The 16018-nt window shown below is 38.6% G+C and overlaps 1 protein-coding gene across 2 annotated transcripts in view; it reads left to right on the top strand.

The window, feature by feature from the left end:
• The window catches only part of mreg (melanoregulin), a 77268-nt gene that overhangs the window by 4835 nt on the left and 56415 nt on the right, over positions 1-16018 (top strand). For both annotated transcript variants that reach the window (XM_031892665.1, XM_031892666.1), the window contains 9 exons: positions 449-576; positions 1665-1756; positions 3976-4129; positions 4595-4722; positions 5811-5902; positions 8470-8595; positions 8978-9074; positions 9187-9314; positions 10404-10495. The gene's annotated coding sequence lies outside the window, so the exon portion shown is untranslated. The remainder of the gene's footprint in view (positions 1-448; positions 577-1664; positions 1757-3975; positions 4130-4594; positions 4723-5810; positions 5903-8469; positions 8596-8977; positions 9075-9186; positions 9315-10403; positions 10496-16018) is intronic.

Here is a 16018-nt window from a genome sequence, read left to right as displayed (position 1 = left end):
ATCTATTTGTTGTAGGCCATGTTAAAATGTCAGATTTCGGTCTGGCAAAACAGAACATCTCTCTAGATGATACCACCACTGGCTGGGCCGGAACCCTGAAATATATGGCCCCAGAGGTAAGCCATTAAAATACAGTAAATTTACTAATTTATAAGAGAATGTGCCCAGGACAATAGAATAGAATCTATATTCCAGCTAATGCCTGTCAAAGAGATAGTGGTTCCACTGTTACGCAAATAATTATTTACAGCCACATTTTGATTTATATGGGCTGTTGTTTTTTTTAATCTGAGCCTTGGATACCTGACTGGCTAGATGATGACACATCTGGGAAAGGTTGGTAGCAACAGTAGGATAGAAATACTTAACATTCACAAATATACACTGTATTTTTCCTCCATTTCTGCTAAGTTGCTGGAATTCAAATAATTGTCCATTGATCCATTAGCTACTCAAAAAGAATCCGAAGCAACTACTTGGTGTGCGAAAAGATATCAGGTGGCAGCCATTTTATGAATCCATCGATTGGGTGTAACTGGAGGAGGAAAGATTACAACCCCCATTCTACCAAGAACAGTAAGTACATGGTTGGGGAATACAAATCAGGCCAAGGGTTTTTTTCCTATTAGGGGCAAATTGGCAGCAGCTTCAGATGGGAATTTTTAATCTTCTCCTTGAAGTTTAGTTGAAGTTAAATGAGCATAGTGTAGGACTTCATAGACATGTGCATTTTAAGCCACTTGTGTTGTCCTTGTTATTGTCCTGTTTGTCGTGTTTTGTGTTACAAGTGAGTTGGCATTTCGCTAAGGGGACCCAATGACAAATTATTCACATGGAATATCCCCTGGGGCGTTACACCCGGTGTGAATGGTGTGTGAATTGCCAGTATCAAGGTTGAAGCCTTGAAGTGGTGTTACTGCTCACAGGTATAAACGTGTGCTAATTCAACCAATGGTGAGACTATGAGTGAAGTAGTGTTTCATTGGTGCAATTTATTTGTCTTTGTTGAGGACCAGATGTTTTAGGTTCAAATTATTCCATTTGCATATACCATTATACCATACTGTTATACTGACATACAAACTAGTCACACCAACACACAACTTCTACACCATCCCATCAATTAGTAATCTCCTTTTTTCTCATTGGGACATGTAATGTGTTGTCAGGTGTTAAAACCAACCCATAAAATAACTTCATTTAAAAACAAAGAACTGAATAAATATCAACAAAATAAATTGTGAATCCAGATTATGACAAAATACAAATTTATTTAAACACGAAGTCATGATAATATTGAATATTGATCTTTTATTGAGAACAACAGAGGTTGAGGTGGTCTTACAACACCAAATAAGAGCCATGATGATAAGCGTTGTTCTATGCAGTGGTCCCCAACCAGTAGCTCGGGAGTAAAATGTGTGGCCTCAAAGCAGGTGCTTATTTTTTAATTCAGGGGCTTGGAATCAATAGTTATTGAATGAAATATGTGGAAAAAAACACGAATTCCTGCGCTTTTCTACACCCATCTCTTTTAACACAAATAGTAAATGTTGCCCAGCATTCTTTAGCATGGAACTTCCCTTATATCCCTTGGACTTTTTTTTACTTGGTTTTGTTTTCATACATTCTGAGGAGCTGTTTGTTTATTATCTCTTTTGCAGTAATTCCACATCCAGACAATCAAAAATGAACACAGAAGCAATCTAGTAAATGATAATATTGATGACTTAATAGAAAGTCAGCAGTCCTTCAGGTAATAAAATAAAACAAAAAAACAGCTTTTTACCTATTGATTCTTTATTGATTTGAGGTATCCCTGCAATGACTTGTCTCTCTACCAATAGCACACTTGTGATTCGTCAGAAGATGCGGGATGCTCAGTGGAAGAAGTGTGTTTGGACACAAAGACCTTTACGGCAATAAATGTACCGATTGGCAGCAGTTTAGCATGACTTCACCCTTCTAATGTTTATTAATGTGACACAGTGTATTGTGTTTCATATAGCTGGAATTGCCTAAAAAAATTCTTGTGAAGTTGAAGTTGGAGCGATGTTGATGTTGTTGCTTTAACAATTTACAGTCAAAGAAATTATCATGATATGTTGGGTGAAGCTGCTAAAGTCTGTTATAAAGCAGCCAAAAGTTTTACTCTGGTGCTACAAACATAGTAGTTTATCTACTTTTAGTATGACGTAGAGAGTGATATTCTGACAATTTGCACCTGGGCTTTATTTTTTCTTATTTGTGTTTTTAATTATTCGCTTTTTGTTCAGCAGCTCTCCAGTTTCAAGGAATTTCTCAGCTTTCTGGTTGCAAGGGTCCAAATAAACCTAGCAACTATGCAGAGGTTTGAATGAGAGACTGGAAGATAAGAGAGGGCCCAAATACACAATTAAGCAATAAAAATAAAAAACAATAAAATAGTTTTACAGAGCAATCATTTTTTTGCTAGTCACCTTTATCTAAAACCCTGAAAAAATCACAAGAGGAAATCATTAAAAAATTAAAAATTAAGACCAATGGACAAGTTCATTTGAAGGTGAACTGTCCCTTTAAAAATAGTGCACTGAATGCATGAAAGCATTCTGATCTGGTTCGAACTGTTGACTAGTGATGGGCAATTTGCAGCAAATGTCTGTGTTTCGCCATTGGCGGAAAATTTGACACAGAAAATGGGAAAAATGTGGACAGGAATGTGGACTCAAGTGCACTTGTGTCTAAAGAATCAGATAAATGCAGCACTCTCAGTTCAAACACTGGAATTGACATCATTTGTACTGGAAAAATGCAACTACTTGCAACCACAATGCTTACTGTACTTGTAGATGTAAAGAGGAATGTGGGGTGTCAGTTAAACAGATTACCTGGATTTACCTGGATTCTGAAACTCTGGGTAGTATAACAGAGAGACTTCCCAGAATCAATCACAATGAAAGGGGTTGAGAGGGTTTGTATTACATTGTATCACAGAAATGTAAGCTTTAAAAACATGAGAAATGAAAAGCACAACAAAACACAGATTATAAGTAACAAGGGATAATGTATTAGTAACAGGATTCCATTTGTCCCTATGATAAGTAGCCATGTGTGCCAGGTGATAAGGAGACACTGAGGATTTTGAAAGTGAATTAAAGCCATTTAACAAATCATTTATGACATCTGTTAGTTCACTGTTAGTTAAAGGAGAAGGAAAGGCTAAGTCACTTGGGGGTGCCAAAATGTTTGGCACCCCCAAGTGACTTAAATCGCCTACCTTTTACCCCGGGCTGGTGCCCCTGTTCAGAGAGAACTGCACCAGCCCGGGGTAGCTGCGAGCGCTTCCTGCTTTGCTCACGCGCGCACACATGCACACGCATTCGCAGTAGAGTGAAAAAGCCAAACTTAAACTATAAAGTCAGCCTTTCACTCTACTGCACATGCGATTGTCCCGGGAATTTGCCGGCAGCGCGAATACGGAAGGAGGAAGCGCTCGCTACAGGTACCCCGGGCTGGTGCAATTTTCTCCTAACAAGGTAAGCGATTAAAGTGCCTAACATTTTGGCACCACCAAGTGACTTAGCCTTTCCTTGTCCTTTAAAGGGGTTGTTTACCTTTACATTAACTTTTATTATGTTATGTTATTATGGCTTATATCAACAAAATAAAAGGACCGAATAATACAATATGTACATTTTATCAGTAGAACGCATCATATTCATCTGTGGTAGTCAGTTCTTCATTATTTTATTAAAAGAGAGCATATTATAGGATAATCTTTACAGAGTTAACCATTGTTTCCATGTTTAAAGGGTTCCATTCTGCAGAGATGATATGCAGCCTGCAATTCCTACATTGCAAGGGTATTATCCATCGGTCAGGATAGACTTTTTTTTTATTTCTATAACATTCTACAGCAGAAGCTATACACAGGTTGCTTTGCAAATCAGCAGCTCTTGTCTTAATTTTGTAATTTCTTTATTCTCTAAATTGCAGAGACCACGAACCCCAGAACATCTTACTTGACCATGAAGGCCATGTTAAAATAAAGTTTACGGAGCAATACTATTGCTCCGTATACTTTATTTTTTCTGATGGATTCGTGCTGTCTGGGTGTCAGCAAATACGTTGAGCAAGACAGAGCTGACCGGTAAGTGCTCCCGTGATATCTATTTGTTGTAGGCCATGTTAAAATGTCAGATTTCGGTCTGGCAAAACAGAACATCTCTCTAGATGATACCACCACTGGCTGGGCCGGAACCCTGAAATATATGGCCCCAGAGGTAAGCCATTAAAATACAGTAAATTTACTAATTTATAAGAGAATGTGCCCAGGACAATAGAATAGAATCTATATTCCAGCTAATGCCTGTCAAAGAGATAGTGGTTCCACTGTTACGCAAATAATTATTTACAGCCACATTTTGATTTATATGGGCTGTTGTTTTTTTTAATCTGAGCCTTGGATACCTGACTGGCTAGATGATGACACATCTGGGAAAGGTTGGTAGCAACAGTAGGATAGAAATACTTAACATTCACAAATATACACTGTATTTTTCCTCCATTTCTGCTAAGTTGCTGGAATTCAAATAATTGTCCATTGATCCATTAGCTACTCAAAAAGAATCCGAAGCAACTACTTGGTGTGCGAAAAGATATCAGGTGGCAGCCATTTTATGAATCCATCGATTGGGTGTAACTGGAGGAGGAAAGATTACAACCCCCATTCTACCAAGAACAGTAAGTACATGGTTGGGGAATACAAATCAGGCCAAGGGTTTTTTTCCTATTAGGGGCAAATTGGCAGCAGCTTCAGATGGGAATTTTTAATCTTCTCCTTGAAGTTTAGTTGAAGTTAAATGAGCATAGTGTAGGACTTCATAGACATGTGCATTTTAAGCCACTTGTGTTGTCCTTGTTATTGTCCTGTTTGTCGTGTTTTGTGTTACAAGTGAGTTGGCATTTCGCTAAGGGGACCCAATGACAAATTATTCACATGGAATATCCCCTGGGGCGTTACACCCGGTGTGAATGGTGTGTGAATTGCCAGTATCAAGGTTGAAGCCTTGAAGTGGTGTTACTGCTCACAGGTATAAACGTGTGCTAATTCAACCAATGGTGAGACTATGAGTGAAGTAGTGTTTCATTGGTGCAATTTATTTGTCTTTGTTGAGGACCAGATGTTTTAGGTTCAAATTATTCCATTTGCATATACCATTATACCATACTGTTATACTGACATACAAACTAGTCACACCAACACACAACTTCTACACCATCCCATCAATTAGTAATCTCCTTTTTTCTCATTGGGACATGTAATGTGTTGTCAGGTGTTAAAACCAACCCATAAAATAACTTCATTTAAAAACAAAGAACTGAATAAATATCAACAAAATAAATTGTGAATCCAGATTATGACAAAATACAAATTTATTTAAACACGAAGTCATGATAATATTGAATATTGATCTTTTATTGAGAACAACAGAGGTTGAGGTGGTCTTACAACACCAAATAAGAGCCATGATGATAAGCGTTGTTCTATGCAGTGGTCCCCAACCAGTAGCTCGGGAGTAAAATGTGTGGCCTCAAAGCAGGTGCTTATTTTTTAATTCAGGGGCTTGGAATCAATAGTTATTGAATGAAATATGTGGAAAAAAACACGAATTCCTGCGCTTTTCTACACCCATCTCTTTTAACACAAATAGTAAATGTTGCCCAGCATTCTTTAGCATGGAACTTCCCTTATATCCCTTGGACTTTTTTTTACTTGGTTTTGTTTTCATACATTCTGAGGAGCTGTTTGTTTATTATCTCTTTTGCAGTAATTCCACATCCAGACAATCAAAAATGAACACAGAAGCAATCTAGTAAATGATAATATTGATGACTTAATAGAAAGTCAGCAGTCCTTCAGGTAATAAAATAAAACAAAAAAACAGCTTTTTACCTATTGATTCTTTATTGATTTGAGGTATCCCTGCAATGACTTGTCTCTCTACCAATAGCACACTTGTGATTCGTCAGAAGATGCGGGATGCTCAGTGGAAGAAGTGTGTTTGGACACAAAGACCTTTACGGCAATAAATGTACCGATTGGCAGCAGTTTAGCATGACTTCACCCTTCTAATGTTTATTAATGTGACACAGTGTATTGTGTTTCATATAGCTGGAATTGCCTAAAAAAATTCTTGTGAAGTTGAAGTTGGAGCGATGTTGATGTTGTTGCTTTAACAATTTACAGTCAAAGAAATTATCATGATATGTTGGGTGAAGCTGCTAAAGTCTGTTATAAAGCAGCCAAAAGTTTTACTCTGGTGCTACAAACATAGTAGTTTATCTACTTTTAGTATGACGTAGAGAGTGATATTCTGACAATTTGCACCTGGGCTTTATTTTTTCTTATTTGTGTTTTTAATTATTCGCTTTTTGTTCAGCAGCTCTCCAGTTTCAAGGAATTTCTCAGCTTTCTGGTTGCAAGGGTCCAAATAAACCTAGCAACTATGCAGAGGTTTGAATGAGAGACTGGAAGATAAGAGAGGGCCCAAATACACAATTAAGCAATAAAAATAAAAAACAATAAAATAGTTTTACAGAGCAATCATTTTTTTGCTAGTCACCTTTATCTAAAACCCTGAAAAAATCACAAGAGGAAATCATTAAAAAATTAAAAATTAAGACCAATGGACAAGTTCATTTGAAGGTGAACTGTCCCTTTAAAAATAGTGCACTGAATGCATGAAAGCATTCTGATCTGGTTCGAACTGTTGACTAGTGATGGGCAATTTGCAGCAAATGTCTGTGTTTCGCCATTGGCGGAAAATTTGACACAGAAAATGGGAAAAATGTGGACAGGAATGTGGACTCAAGTGCACTTGTGTCTAAAGAATCAGATAAATGCAGCACTCTCAGTTCAAACACTGGAATTGACATCATTTGTACTGGAAAAATGCAACTACTTGCAACCACAATGCTTACTGTACTTGTAGATGTAAAGAGGAATGTAGGGTGTCAGTTAAACAGATTACCTGGATTTACCTGGATTCTGAAACTCTGGGTAGTATAACAGAGAGACTTCCCAGAATCCATCACAATGAAAGGGGTTGAGAGGGTTTGTATTACATTGTACAGGTATTGGACCCCTTATCCGGAAACCCGTTATCCAGAAAGCTCCGAATTACGGAATGCCCATCTCCCATAGACTCCATTTTAATCAAATAATTCAGAATTTTAAAACTGATTTCCTTTTTCTATGTAGAAATAAAACAGAACCTTGTACTTGATCCCAACTAAGATATAATTACCCCTTATTGGAGGCAAAACAATCATATTGGGTTTAATTAATGTTTTATTGATTTTTTAGTAGACTTAAGGTATTGAGATCCAAATTACGGAAAGACCCCTTATCCGGAATACCCTTGGTCCCGAGCATTCTGGATAATGGGTCCCATACCTGTATCACAGAAATGTAAGCTTTAAAAACATGAGAAATGAAAAGCACAACAAAACACAGATTATAAGTAACAAGGGATAATGTATTAGTAACAGGATTCCATTTGTCCCTATGATAAGTAGCCATGTGTGCCAGGTGATAAGGAGACACTGAGGATTTTGAAAGTGAATTAAAGCCATTTAACAAATCATTTATGACATCTGTTAGTTCACTGTTAGTTAAAGGAGAAGGAAAGGCTAAGTCACTTGGGGGTGCCAAAATGTTTGGCACCCCCAAGTGACTTAAATCGCCTACCTTTTACCCCGGGCTGGTGCCCCTGTTCGGAGAGAACTGCACCAGCCCGGGGTAGCTGCGAGCGCTTCCTGCTTTGCTCACGCGCGCACACATGCACACGCGCGCACACATGCACACACATGCGCAGTAGAGTGAAAAAGCCAAACTTAAACTATAAAGTCAGCCTTTCACTCTACTGCGCATGCGATTGTCCCGGGAATTTGCCGGCAGCGTGAATACGGAAGGAGGAAGCACTCGCTACAGGTACCCCGGGCTGGTGCAATTTTCTCCTAACAAGGTAAGCGATTAAAGTGCCTAACATTTTGGCACCACCAAGTGACTTAACCTTTCCTTGTCCTTTAAAGGGGTTGTTCACCTTTACATTAACTTTTATTATGTTATGTTAATATGGCTTATATCAACAAAATAAAAGGACCGAATAATACAATATGTACATTTTATCAGTAGAACGCATCATATTCATCTGTGGTAGTCAGTTGTTCATTATTTTATTAAAAGGGAGCATATTATAGGATAATCTTTACAGAGTTAACCATTGTTTCCATGTTTAAAGGGTTCCATTCTGCAGAGATGATATGCAGCCTGCAATTCCTACATTGCAAGGGGATTATCCATCGGTCAGGATAGACTTTTTTTTTATTTCTATAACATTCTACAGCAGAAGCTATACACAGGATGCTTTGCAAATCAGCAGCTCTTGTCCTAATTTTGTAATTCCTTTATTCTCTAAATTGCAGAGACCACGAACCCCAGAACATCTTACATGACCATAAAGGCCAGATTTCGGTCTGGCAAAACAGAACATCTTTCTAGATGATACCACCACTGGCTGGGCCGGAACCCTGAAATATATGGCCCCAGAGGTAAGCCATTAAAATACAGTAAATTTACTAATTTATAAGAGAATGTGTCCAGGACAATAGAATAGAATCTATAATCCAGCTAATGCCTGTCAAAGAGATAGTGGTTCCACTGTTACGCAAATAATTATTTACAGCCACATTTTGATTTATATGGGCTGTTGTTTTTTTTAATCTGTGAACTTCGCACCTCTATGTTGTGCAAGGCATTATCTCTTTTTACCTGTGGCTGGTATACCCATACAGCTCTTACTGGTCACATGCATTACTCACTGCACTCCATACACTCAGTCACCAGCTAAATCCTCTCAACTCTCTTGCTAATATTATCCCAGCAGACATTTTTAGAAGGTACCATTTCACAACTTTTTTCTTCCTTTTCAAGGCTTTTAATAACAACAATGAAAAGAAGCTCATTAAGTCCATCATCTCGGATGAGCCTGGGATACCTGACTGGCTAGATGATGACACATCTGGGAAAGGTTGGTAGCAACAGTAGGATAGAAGTACTTAACATTCACAAATATACACTGTATTTGTCTTCCATTTCTGCTAAGTTGCTGGAATTCAAATAATTGTCCATTGATCCATTAGCTACTCAAAAAGAATCCGAAGCAACTCCTTGGTGTGCGAAAAGATATCAGGTGGCACCCATTTTATGAATCCATCGATTGGGTGTAACTGGAGGAGGAAAGATTACAACCCCCATTCTACCAAGAACAGTAAGTACATGGTTGGGGAATACAAATCAAGACAAGGTTTTTTTTCCTAATTGGGGCAAATTGGCAGCAGCTTCAGATGGGAATTTTTAATCTTCTCCTTGAAGTTTAGTTGAAGTTAAATGAGCATAGGGTAGGACTTCATAGACATGTGCATTTTAAGCCACTTGTGTTGTCCTTGTTATTGTCCTGTTTGTCGTGTTTTGTGTTACAAGTGAGTTGGCATTTCACTAAGGGGACCCAATGGCAAATTATTCACATGGAATATCCCCGGGGGCGTTACACCCGGTGTGAATGGTGTGTGAATTGCCAGTATCAAGATTGAAGCCTTGAAGTGGTGTTACTGCTCACAGGTATAAACGTGTGCTAATTCAACCAATGGTGAGACTATGAGTGAAGTAGTGTTTCATTGGCGCAATTTATTTGTCTTTGTTGAGGACCAGATGTTTTAGGTTCAAATTATTTCATTTGCATATACCATTTTACCATACTGTTATACTGACATACAAACTAGTCACACCAACACACAACTTCTACACCTCCCCATCAATTAGTAATCTCCTTTTTTCTCATTGGGACATGTAATGTGTTGTCAGGTGTTAAAACCAACCCATAAAATAACTTCATTTAAAAACAAAGAACTAAATAAATATCAACAAAATAAATTGTGAATCCAGATTATGACAAAATGCAAATTTATTTAAACACAAAGTCATGATAATATTGAATATTGATCTTTCTTTGAGAACAACAGAGGTTGAGGCGGTCTTACAACACCAAATAAGAGCCATGATGATAAGCGTTGTTCTATGCAGTGGTCCCCAACCAGTAGCTCGGGAGTAAAATGTGTGGCCTCAAAGCAGGTGCTTATTTTTTAATTCAGGGGCTTGGAATCAATAGTTATTGAATGAAATATGTGGAAAAAAACACGAATTCCTGTGCTTTTCTACACCCATCTCTTTTAACACAAATAGTAAATGTTGCCCAGCATTCTTTAGCATGGAACTTCCCTTATATCCCTTGGACTTTTTTTTTACTTGGTTTTGTTTTCATACATTCTGAGGAGCTGCTTGTTTATTATCTCTTTTGCAGTAATTCCATATCCAGACAATCAAAAATGAACACAGAAGCAATCTAGTAAATGAGAATATTGATGACTTAATAGAAAGTCAGCAGTCCTTCAGGTAATAAAAAAAAACAAAAAAACAGCTTTTTACCTATTGATTCTTTATTGATTTGAGGTATCCCTGCAATGACTTGTCTCTCTACCAATAGCACACTTGTGATTCACATAGTTACATAGTTACATAGGGTTTAAAAAAGACCATTGTCCATCAAGTTCAACCCATCCGAGTAAACCCAGCACACAACCTATACTAACCAATCTATACACTCACATACATAAACTATATATATACAACCAGTAATACTAACTGTAGATATTAGTATCACAATAGCCCTGGATATTCTGCTTGTTCAAAAACTCATCCAGAAGATGCGGGATGCTCAGTGCAAGAAGTGTGTTTGGACACAAAGACCTTTACGGCAATAAATGTACCGATTGGCAGCAGTTTAGCGTGACTTCACCCTTCTAATGTTTATTAATGTGACACAGTGTATTGGGTTTCATATAGCTGGAATTGCCTAAAAAAATTCTTGTGAAGTTGAAGTTGGAGCGATGTTGATGTTTTTGTTGTTTTAACAATTTACAGTCAAAGAAATTATCATGATATGTTGGGTGAAGCTGCTAAAGTCTGTTATAAAGCAGCCAAAAGTTTTACTCTGATGCTACAAACATAGTAGTTTATCTACTTTTAGTATGACGTAGAGAGTGATATTCTGACAATTTGCACCTGGGCTTCATTTTTTGTTATTTGTGTTTTTAATTATTCGCTTTTTGTTCAGCAGTTCTCCAGTTTCAAAGAATTTCTCAGCTTTCTGGTTGCAAGGGTCCAAATAAACCTAGCAACTATGCAGTGGTTTGAATGAGAGACTGGAAGATAAGAGAGGGCCCAAATACACAATTAAGCAATAAAAATAAAAAACAATAAAATAGTTTTACAGAGCAATCATTTTTTTGCTAGTCACCTCTATCTAAAACCCTGAAAAAATCACAAGAAATCAGAAGAAAAAAAAAAAATCACAAGAACTCATTAAAAAATGAAAAAAATTAAAAATTAAGACCAATGGACAAGTTCATTTGAAGGAGAACTGTCCCTTTAAAAATAGTGCACTGAATGCATGAAAGCATTCTGACCTGGTTCGAACTCTTGACGGGTGATGGGCAATTTGCAGCAAATGTTTCGCCATTGGCGGAAAATTTGACACAGAATATGGGAGGAATGTGGACAGGAATGTGGACTCAAGTGCACTTGTGTCTAAAGAATCAGGTAAATGCGGCACTCTCAGTTCAAACACTGGAATTGACATCATTTGTACTGGAAAAATGCAACTACTCCTTGCAACAACAATGCTGAAATGTTGGATGCTTACTGCACTTGTAGATGTAAAGAGGAATGTGGGGTGTCAGTTAAACAGATTACCTGGATTTACCTGGATTCTGAAACTCTGGGTAGTATAACAGAGAGACTTCCCAGAATCCATCACAATGAAAGGGGTTGAGAGGGTTTGTATTACATTGTATCACAGAAATGTAAGCTTTAAAAACATGAGAAATGAAAAGCACAACAAAACACAGATTATAAGTAACAAGGGATAATGTATTAGTAACAGGATTCCATTTGTCCCTATGATAAGTAGCCATGTGTGCCAGGTGATAAGGAGACACTGAGGATTTTGAAAGTGAATTAAGGCCATTTAACAAATCATTTATGACAGTGCTGTCCAACTTCTACGGTGCCGAGGGCCGAAATTTTTCTACCATACGTGGTGGAGGGCCACTAATGGAAGCCAGTTTTGACCACTCCCCTTTCTGAAACCACACCCACTTCAAACCACACCTATTTTATCACAATGGTGGTAGCACAGCAAAACAAACTCCCACAACAAACCCCTGCCAGGTTCACCTCCCACAAGCAGCATAGGGCAAGCAGAGTATGGCACACACAGGCAGCACTCTGCCTGACCTATGCTGTCTGTGTGTGCGCCATACTCTGCCTGTCCTACCCTGCCTATGTGTACCATACTCTGCCTTCCCTATGCTGCCTCTGTGTGCCATACTCTGCCTGCCCTACCCTGCCTGTGTGTGCCATACTCTACCTGCCCTATGCTGGCTGTGTGTGCCATACTCTGCCTGCCCTACCCTGACTGTGTGTGCCATACTCTGCCTGCCCTACCCTGACTGTGTGTGCCATACTCTGCCTGCCCTACCCTTCCTGTGTGTGTCATACCCTCCCTGACCTATGCTGCCTATGTGTGCCATACTCTACCTGCCCTATGCTGGCTGTATGTGCCATACTCTGCCTACAGTACCTATGTCTGAGGTGTGAAGAAGTGAACAATGTGGATGATTACAGCCTGAGCCTGAGGTGTGAACACTGCAGGGGGTGAACAATGCAGGTATTAAAAGGTGTGAAAAACACAGGGGATTACATGTTTAAACAATACAGAGGGATTACAGCCTGAATCTGAGGTGAGAACCATGCAGGGGGGCAGGTATCAGTGATACTGATACCATTTAATGCTTACTCAAAGGTAAGCCATCAAAGCAGCCAGACAGGTGGGGGGCCACACAGAGGGGGGCCGCCAGTTGGACAGCACTGATTTATGACATCTGTTAGTTCACTGTTAGTTAAAGGAGAAGGAAAGGCTAAGTCACTTGGGAGTGCCAAAATGTTAGCCACCCCCAAGTGACTTAAATCGCCTACCTTTTACCCCGGGCTGGTGCCCCTGTTCGGAGAGAACTGTACCAGCCCGGGGTAGCTGCGAGCGCTTCCTGCTTCACTCGCGCGCGCACACATGTGCACGCATGCACAGTAGAGTGAAAAAGCCAAACTTAAACTATAAAGTCAGCCTTTCACTCTACTGCGCATGCAATTGTCCCGGGAATTTGCCGGCAGCGCGAATACGGAAGGAGGAAGCGCTCGCTACAGGTACAATTTTCTCCTAACAAGGTAAGCGATTAAAGTGCCTAACATTTTGGCACCCCCAAGTGACTTAGCCTTTCCTTGTCCTTTAAAGGGGTTGTTTACCTTTACATTAATTTTTATTATGTTATGTTATTATGGCTTATATCAGCACTACATAGGTAAGTAAGGTTCTGTGGACCTCATTCTAGTTAGCGAAAGATAGGAGAAGGCCAACTAGCTAAGCAGCTAAGGTTCTGCCAAGGAGGAAAAGGGGGATCAGCACCCCCAGACTAGGGATAGTTAAAGATACCACCAGACAGCCCATAGTCCAACAGTTAGTTATAACCTTCTGTTTTATTTTTTTGTTATGATATAACTTTAATGTCATATTTATTGTGTAAAATGACTTTTGGTCATGAAAATTATTGAAAAAATTATTAAAAATTATAGTACAAAATAAAAGGACCGAATAATACAATATGTACATTTTAACAGTGGAACGCATCATATTCATCTGTGGTAGTCAGTTATTCATTATTTTATTAAAATGGAGCATATTATAGGATAATATTTACAGCGTTAACCATTGTTTCCCTGTTTAACCCTTTTACTGCCAGCCATTTTGGTCAAAGCGGAACTTGTATTGCCAGACAGTTTTTGAACATTTTGCACTGTTTCACTTTAGGGGCCTTTCCTCGGGGGGACTTTTAGTTTACCCAGGAAAACAATATATCGTTTTTTTCAGAACAACCTAAGCTTTCAAAATATGGTAGAATTTTTGTGTAATTCTAATTCTGTAACAAGATATAGGCTTCTAAATGTCTAAAAATGCAAAAAATATCAAATTTTCCATAACATAATCACACATACTAGAAACAAAAATAATTTTATGCACGAATATACAACTGATTTGGAAAGTCCCATGTCTCCTGAACGTGCCAATACCAAATATATATAGCTTTATGGAGATTTCTCACTTGTATAGGTCAAAAACTCCCAGCAGTACACTACCAAATTTCCAAAGCACTGCTCCAGAAAGCTGCATACTTTAGATTTCAATGCCAAAAATTCCACTAACAGAAGTTTTATCCCAGAAAATTGTACATATTTGGAAAGAACAGATTCTGGGGAATACAGAATAGGCACAACTGTCTGTGTACTCCAAACTATCAAGTCGCAATGCTTTCCTAAAGTTATTGGTTTTTATGAAAATTTGTGATTTTTTTTAAAAATCGCTTCAAAGCTTCCAGTCTATAGTATCTTATCTCCTACAGGTCATAAAGTAACCAAATAAAACACCCCAAATTTGAACACCAGGGGTCCACTGAACAGTTTGATGCCCAATATGTATAGGTTTACCTAAGTATGTGGCATGTAGGGGCCCCAATGTGAACATACCCCCATATGTACTGTCATTTCTGTCATTTCAGCTCCTGCAAAATCAACACATGTACATCATTATATGTGGGATAAAGCTAGTAAACAGTACGCTCACCCCAGAAAGTCATATATTTTTGGAAAGTACACATTCCCCCGAATCTAAAATGGGTACCCATGTCTTTCTACTCCAAAGTACCAAGCCGCACAGCTTTTCTAAAGTTAGCAATTTTGATGACATTTCCAAAAATCCCCTCAAAGCTTCCACTTTGCAGCATCTTATATCCCACATAGCATTAGGCACCAAGATAAAACACCCTAAATATGAACTCCAGGGGTCCACTGAACAGTTTGATGCCCAATATGTTTAGGTTTACCTAAGTATGTGGCATGTAGGGGCCCCAATGTGAACATACCCCCATATGTACTGTAATTTCTGTCATTTCAGCTCCTGCAAAATCAACACATTTACATCATTATATGTGGGATAAAGCTAGTAAAAAGTACGCTCACCTCAGAAAGTCATATATTTTTGGAAAGTACACATTCCCCCGAATCTAAAATGGGTACCCATGTCTTTCTACTCCAAAGTACCAAGCCGCACAGCTTTTCTAAATTTAGCAATTTTGATGACATTTCCAAAAATCCCCTCAAAGCTTCCACTTTGCAGCATCTTATCTCCCACATAGCATTAGGTACCAAGATAAAACACCCTGAATTTGAACACCAAGGGTCCACTGAACAATTTGATGCCCAATATGTATAGGTTTACCTAAGTATGTGGCATGTAGGGGCCCCAATGTGAACATACCCCCATATGTACTGTAATTTCTGTCATTTCAGCTCCTGCAAAATTAACACATTTACATCATTATATGTGGGATAAAGCTAGTAAAAAGTACGCTCACCCCAGAAAGTCATATATTTTTGGAAAGTACACATTCTCCCGAATCTAACATGGGTACCCATGTCTTTCTACTCCAAAGTACCAAGCCGCACAGCTTTTCTAAAGTTAGCAATTTTGATGACATTTCCAAAAATCCCCTCAAAGCTTCCACTTTGCAGCATCTTATCTCCCACATAGCATTAGGTATCAAGATAAAACACCCTGATTTTGAACACCAGGGGTCCACTGAACAGTTTGACGCCCAATATGTATAGGTTTACCTAAGTATGTGGCATGTAGGGGCCCCAATGGGAACATACCCCCATATGATCTATCATTTCAGCTCCTGCAAAATCAACACATTTACATCCTTTATGTGGGATAATTCTACAAAAAAGTACGCTCACCCCAGAAAG

Source organism: Xenopus tropicalis, chromosome 9, assembly GCF_000004195.4.
Source record: "Xenopus tropicalis strain Nigerian chromosome 9, UCB_Xtro_10.0, whole genome shotgun sequence".
In the NCBI taxonomy this organism is placed as follows: domain Eukaryota; kingdom Metazoa; phylum Chordata; class Amphibia; order Anura; family Pipidae; genus Xenopus; species Xenopus tropicalis.
This window is presented reverse-complemented; position numbering and strand designations above follow the sequence as displayed.